This window comes from Notamacropus eugenii, chromosome 3, assembly GCF_028372415.1.
Source record: "Notamacropus eugenii isolate mMacEug1 chromosome 3, mMacEug1.pri_v2, whole genome shotgun sequence".
NCBI lineage: Eukaryota > Metazoa > Chordata > Mammalia > Diprotodontia > Macropodidae > Notamacropus > Notamacropus eugenii.
In genome coordinates this window covers 483,261,423-483,267,946 of record NC_092874.1, presented here as the reverse complement: position 1 = coordinate 483,267,946, position 6,524 = coordinate 483,261,423, and the positions used below count along the sequence as shown (strand labels likewise).

The window sequence follows — 6,524 nt, the reverse complement described above, 5'->3', positions numbered from 1 at the left end:
GCCCCCTCCCCTGGCTCCCTCGCCCCTCCCCCCGGGCCGGGCCGCGGCAGGCGCCTGGAGTTCCCCATTGGCTCGTCGATCCATCCACCCAGGTTGGTTGCCCCCCTCCCCCCATCCCTCCTCGGCCCGCCACCCTCAATCCCTGGGCAGCGGGGAGCTCCCCGGGGGGACAGGGAGGAGAAAAAGAGAGGGCGGGCACTCGGAAAATCGGGGCGGCCCCATCGGGGAAAACTTGGAGGCGGCGGGGAACGGGGGCGGGAAGGAGGAGGAGGAGGGGGAGAGAGAAAAAGAGAAGGAGGGAGAGAGGAGGAGGGGGAGAGGGGGGCGGGAGGAAGGAGAAGGGGGACCAAGGGACAACTTTTCCAACATGTGAGGCTCTGGCGGAGCTACAGCAAGTGCTTTCTCTAGCGGAGGCCAGAGGCCGGAGGCTGGCCGAGCTGTAGTGTCCGTCCTGCGGCCGGGGCCCCTCGGAAAGGTCAGTGGGCTTCGCGGGCCGGGTTGGGTTGAGCGGAACCGGAGACAGGGGATGTGGGCCATGGCCTTTCTTTCTTTCTCTTTCTTCTTTCTTTTCTTTTCTTTTCTTTTCTTTCCTTTTCTTTTCTTTTCTTTTCTTTTCTTTCTTTCTTCCTTCCTTCCTTTCTTCCTTCCTTCCTTCCTTCCTTCCTTCCTTCCTTCCTTCCTTCCTTCCTTCCTTCCTTCTTTCCTTCTTTCTTTCTTTCTTTCTTTCTTTCTTTCTGTCTGTCTGTCTGTCTGTCTCTCTCTCTCTCTCTCTCTCTCTCTCTCTCTCTCTCTCTCTCTCTCTCTCTCTCTTTCTTCTTCTCTTTCTTTTTCTTCTTTTTCTTCCTGCTGTTGCTGCCGCCGGCGCTGCCGTTGCCCCCGCCTCGGTTGAACCAAATCAGAAATGTCAGTCAGTGCTGGTGAGTCAGGGGAGATCAGATTACCAGATGACTGAGAGTGGTGCCGGGCTCCGCGGGCAGGCGGGCGGGCAGGCACACACACTCCGGGCGGAGGTTAGGGGGTGGGGGGGCGCCCCGGAGCCCAGGAGGGCAACCCTCGGGAAGTACCAGCCAGTCGCACGCACTCACCCACTCCCACTCATTCACATCCACCCCCACAATCAACCCCCACAATCATTCACATTCAGTCAACTACTCACACGAGCGCCCCCGGTGCTGCCTCCCCCCACCCCCATGCATGGTCTTGAGGAGCGAAGCAACGCGGCTCGGCCGGTGCAGAGGGGGCTCTCTGGGGCAGCCTGAGCGCGGCGCGAGTGGGGAGTGCGGGAACTTCACGGGACCTGGACAGTGGCTGCTGCCAGGTAGGAAGAGGGTGAACGACCCCCAGTCCTTTGTCTCTTGCGAGTGGCCCACCGCGGCCAGACAGAAGGACGTCCCCTAGGCTGTCAGGAGTAGCCCGGGGCCACGGCCGGTGCACTCTCCCCGGTAGTTAGAGACGTTTTTGGGAAGCGCCAAAGGTCGTGAAATCCGCCCTCCCAAGTTCGAATCCCAAGAACTGCCAGTAACTTAGCAAGAAAGCCAAAAGCCGGGAGATGTCTACCCTCCTCCTCCTTTTTCTCCTCCTCCTCCTTCTCCTCCTCCTTCTCCTACCCCTCCTTCTTCTCCTCCTCCCTGCCTTTCCTCCTTACCCCCCTTTACTTCCTCCCTCCTTCCTTCCTTCCCTCCCGCGCAGTGCCGGCCCGTTACAGCCCCAAAGACTCTCCGAGCTGACTCGGCTCTGCTGGCTGTTACCGGTTCTTCCAGCCCCACTTAGGGCAAAGCTGCGAAGCTTCCTCCAGCCGCCTGGCCTGTCCTGTCCTATTGAGGCTGAAGTAGAAACTTTGGTGCTCAGGGAAGCGGGCTGCCCTCGAGCAAAGGCTGCCGGCCTACCCCTGTTCTTCCGCCGCGGCTCTGGGCCCCCTCCATTTACCCGACATGACCCTGGTGTGCCTGCCCTCAGCCCAAGCGTCACCGGAGAAGGGGGTCCCGGGGCTGGGGGTGGGTGAGGGACAGACTAAAAAAAGTGGATCACGATTTACCCGCGCGCCACTGCTGCGTGGGGATCGGGGTGCGGGGTGGGGGGGGAATCGTCCCCTGCCTTTTCCGACACAATTTAGGAGTAAGATTAGCTTTGCCCAGCTGAGGGACCGAGCTCCTAGATCGTCTCCCAGAAAGCGTGTTTTAGGGACCAGCTTTGAAGCGGGGGGAGGAGAAGGAATTTAGGTGTGAATCAGCCCAGGCAGTATCAGGCTTAGATGCTCTTTGGAGGTAGGAGACTTGAGTTAGAAAAAGAGTCAGCAGCGGGCCGCAGGCCAGCTTTCCCTAGAGGTGCCGCGCGTCTCACAGGTGCTACATAAATGTTTGCTCACGGAATTGAATGGAACCCAGGGACTGAAGGTCAGGGCTTTTTAAAGCACTCAGCGGGGAGAAGCTCGCCTGACTCGGGACTTTTCCTCTTCTTTGATCCCTCCCCAACCGTAGATTGTCTCTACTTCTAGTAAGATGCCCAACAGAAAGAAGGAAAGGCCCGCCAGGCCTACGTGGGGAGGTTCCAGCCCCTCCTTCTTCTGCTGTCTTCTCCCTCTGCTCTCAGTATCCTGCCAATGACCACAGTGTTGTATTCAACATGTGCTGGCAGGTGGGCAGACCTGGGACAGTGGGGGGGGGGGGGGGGGGGGGGGAAAGCGGGCGACAGCACTGGTAGTCCTCTTCCAGTGGGGAAGGGAAGCTTTATTTCCATAAAACATTTCCTCCTATATCATGGCCAACTGTTTCCCATTTTCCAGCTGCCACTAGAGTCCCCAGTGTCAGAGTTGGCTGTCTGAATCGCCAATCCAAAAGAGGAGGTCTGAGCAATTCTCCTGGCCTGTCTGACTGGGCATTTTGTCACCCATCTGAATGGATTATATCCTAACTCATCCATCCACAGAAGCCTGAGTTGAGTTGTTAAGGGGGAGTGGGGGGGGTCTATTCAGTTACTTCCTTTAAACCTCCATTTACTTTCAAAAGCTTAACACAATCTCAGTATTCTGAAGTGGTGATGTGATTTCTCAGTGTATTTATTGGAGGAATTTGGTTTGTGAACTAGTCAGACCATGGAGATAGAGACAGAGAACTGACTAATGGAAATAGTCTGGCCTTTTGAAAGGGGGCCTACCTGACTGAATTTAACATGATGGGGCAAAGGGATCTGAGCTGATTTAACCGTAAGTCTTTCAAAGAAAGAAGTCAGATCAATTCCCTTTTTGCTAATGTTTGTTTGTTTCATGTTTGAATGAACTATTAACTGAAATCGGGCAAGAATTGGCCTAAAGTATTAATTTTGAGTATTTATGTAATTGCTTTATAATTTGGATAGGTGCCTTACTGATTGATCTCTGTAATTATTTCATTTAGGTCTTAAATTAAAAATTAATAATAGTCTGACAGTTTCCTTAATTACACTTGTCAAGATTATTTTGAAGGAGGAAAGTGCAGTTGTGGTAGAGTCCTAGAAATCCCCTGAAAATCCAAGCCATGCTCCCAGACCAAGCTGCTGGAGGGCTCCAATATTCTGGGGCCAGGGCCTGTAGCCCAAGAATGGGGAAGGACTTTCGCAATGTAAACAGCGTGAAGTATATGAAGAATTTGTTTATGGAAGGTAAATATTGGTCTTAAGCTGCTGCACATATCCTTTATATTCTAGGGGACTCCAGCAAACATCTACTAATGTACAACTTGGGGTGATCTTATCTCTCCAGAATAGGAAGCAAATTTGTTTATGCTTGTGTGTTAAATTAGAGACTAAGGACTTGAGCAAAGCACCATCGCAGGGCCTGTGACTTAGATAGGGCAGCTTGTTTTAGGATGCTCCAGCAAGCACAATGAGCATCTGGTATGGACAGCAGTCTCCCTCACAGAGCCCTGCTTGACACAAGTAGAATCACATTTTTAAAAGTTGACTTTAATGAAAATGGGTTCCTACAGGTATCAGATCCCCTTTACTTTGAAGGATAGAGCAGAGTTTCTGCGAATAGATATATTCTGTGTTCCTTCACCTGATGCATCTTTGACCCAGAGGGAAAGGAGGGAATTCAACCCCTGAAGTGACTCTGCCTTGAAGGATTCCATAGTTCATATAAGGGAAGAGGGGGTTGTCATCATGTGGACGAACAGGCTGCAAAATCTGAGGCAGTCTTTGTTCCTGGCTGGGCAAAATCCACCTAATTACCTGGCTGCTCTCAAAGCTGCCCCTCTTCCCCAGAATGGAGGGAAGGAAGGAAGGAAGGTAGGTAGAAAAGAGCTGGACCTAGGCCTTACATTTTTCCGCCAAATAAGGTAGGCTGCTTAGTGAGCCCAGATCCAAGGTTTTGGAGGCTGGGGGTGGGAGGTTATGAAAGGAAACTCTTGAATGAGCTTGTTGCCCAGTATGAAGACAGTAATGCACTAAGAAAAAACAGACTCGAAGGAAGAGTGACTCAGTGATGTCGTGAAATCCTCAGGAAAACCTTCGTAATGGAATTGTTAAATGCTTTTAGACTATAGTAGATTATCTTAAAAGTCAGACTTTTCTTCTTACTGCAATTGTTGTAAATCCCTAGCTAAAGAATACTTTGAAGAAGGGTTTAGTTTTTTGCTGGCATTCCTATTCCGGAGTCAGTCTGATTTGTTTTGGAAGATTCGAGAAATTTTCTGCCCAACTTAGATCATGTGAGACAATTAAAAAGCTAAAATGACTAGAGAAATGGCGTCCTTTCTGAAAAAGCCCAGGTGGAGGTGGCCGTTTGCTCCAGTGTCAGAAGATGCTGCTCCCCCTCTCTACCCCTTGTCTGTCCTCCTCCCACTGCGGATTGAGTTGGTCTATTTTTTTCAAAGGAAATAAAGTGTGTTGTGTTGGGGGGGGAGGGGAACATGGAGTAAACCAAACCCGAGCTTGGGCCCCCGCTGCAAACTTACTTTCAAGTTCTTTCAGCTTGATTTTTCATCTTTCTCCTTATTTGCTAGCCCTGTGAAATAGAGCTGTAGACTGGGCGGACTTTAAATGAAACTTCACACTTTGATGATTTTTTTCAACTTTGATATATTGACAGCAAAAGGCGGTGCGGAGCTTTCATATAGCGGGGAGCGGTAACGCCAAGCAGCAGTCAAATGTCTCTCCGCATTGTGTTTAACTGCAGAAGAAAAACATGTCCATGGGCAGTAGAGGTTCTTATCAACTCTCTAATCCCAGATCCCGGCAAACCTTGAGGGCATCCCTCAGATCTCGCTCAAATCAGGGGAGACGCTCACAGTTTGCAGATTAAATATGCTATGTGTTCCTGGCTCCAACAACGGGTTTTATGAGTTCACTAAGCTTCCTGTTTTAAGATCCTTTTCTGAAGTTTTTAGGAGCTGCTAAAGGCATTTGCTGTCTGGAGTAAGTGCACTGGTTCATTTAGAGCCATTTTAGATATTGCGTTCTGTCTGTTAAACACTCCCCACGTTGTTATTTTTCAAATAGAAAGTGGAGTTATATTGAAGGGGGGGGAGGAGTGATTTCTTTTGGGGGGGGATGTTTGTCAGACTTTAGAGGACCTGTATTTTTTTTTTTTATACATTCTTCTTGACTAGTCTCTTAAAAATCTGCCTTTGGTTTTTCTTCTTTTCTCTTGAGATTTCAATGACACCATTGAACTCAGAACCAGATCTTTTAACCACTGATTTTCCCACTTTTCAAAATTGTTGTGTATGCTGTTTCTTAAAACCCCACAAGAGTTCTTTGGCCAGAAATTGTCTTGGCCAGGCGGAGTTACAGCCCTTCCCACCTAGTGAATGAAAAACAAAATCACATTAGGAGCTTAAAATTTTTTATTCCCCTTTCACAAATGTAGCCTCCCCTCCCCTCCCACTCTCTTCTCCCTTCTGTCTTTCCCTTCTTTTCTACTTCCCTCCCTCCTCTTTCTTTCCCCTCCTTCCCTCCCTCCTTGGCCTCTGTATCTGCGCCTATACTTGTCTCACTGTAATGATGTTTATACGTTTTGCATAATAGTCTTAATTAAAAGGAAAATACTTTGCATGGCATTGTCCAACCCCACGCCGCCCAGATCCCTTGAGATCTGGAGCCAATTTGGTGCTTAAAGGTTATTCAATGAATGAAAGAGTGAAAGCCCATTTGTCAAGGTTGCTGCCTGCTTTCAGTTCGTTTTCACTCCCCAAATTCATTGTCTGGGCAGCCCCGTCATTAGTCATCAGCGGGTTAGTGCTGCCTGCAGGCGAGGCTGCCCAGGACTTCTTCACACCATTACAGCTTGGAAAGTGTACTCTGTCGCCTGGAGAATTACGGCTCCTGATTCCGCTTGGCTAGGCTCGAGGTAAGTCCCCTCCCTACCTACTAGCTGACTGTAATCCTCGCCTTCTTTTCAAGCTGCTTTCCGAAGAGATTTAGGAGGAAAGTTTCTTAAGACTGTGTTGGCTTCACACTGTGCCCTTTGTCACGGCATGCACACTTCATATAAATTGTACCTGCACCAAATTGGAACGGCCTGGGATGGATGGCCTAGAATAGCTAGC

The 6,524-nt window shown here is 50.0% G+C and overlaps 1 protein-coding gene across 1 annotated transcript in view; it reads left to right on the top strand.

Annotated features, from left to right (window-relative positions):
* Positions 1-223: 223 nt before the first annotated feature.
* Positions 224-6,524, top strand: part of GLI3 (GLI family zinc finger 3) — a 286,311-nt gene continuing 280,010 nt past the window's right edge. Inside the window, exon 1 of the mRNA XM_072599114.1 lies at positions 224-475. The gene's annotated coding sequence lies outside the window, so the exon portion shown is untranslated. The remainder of the gene's footprint in view (positions 476-6,524) is intronic.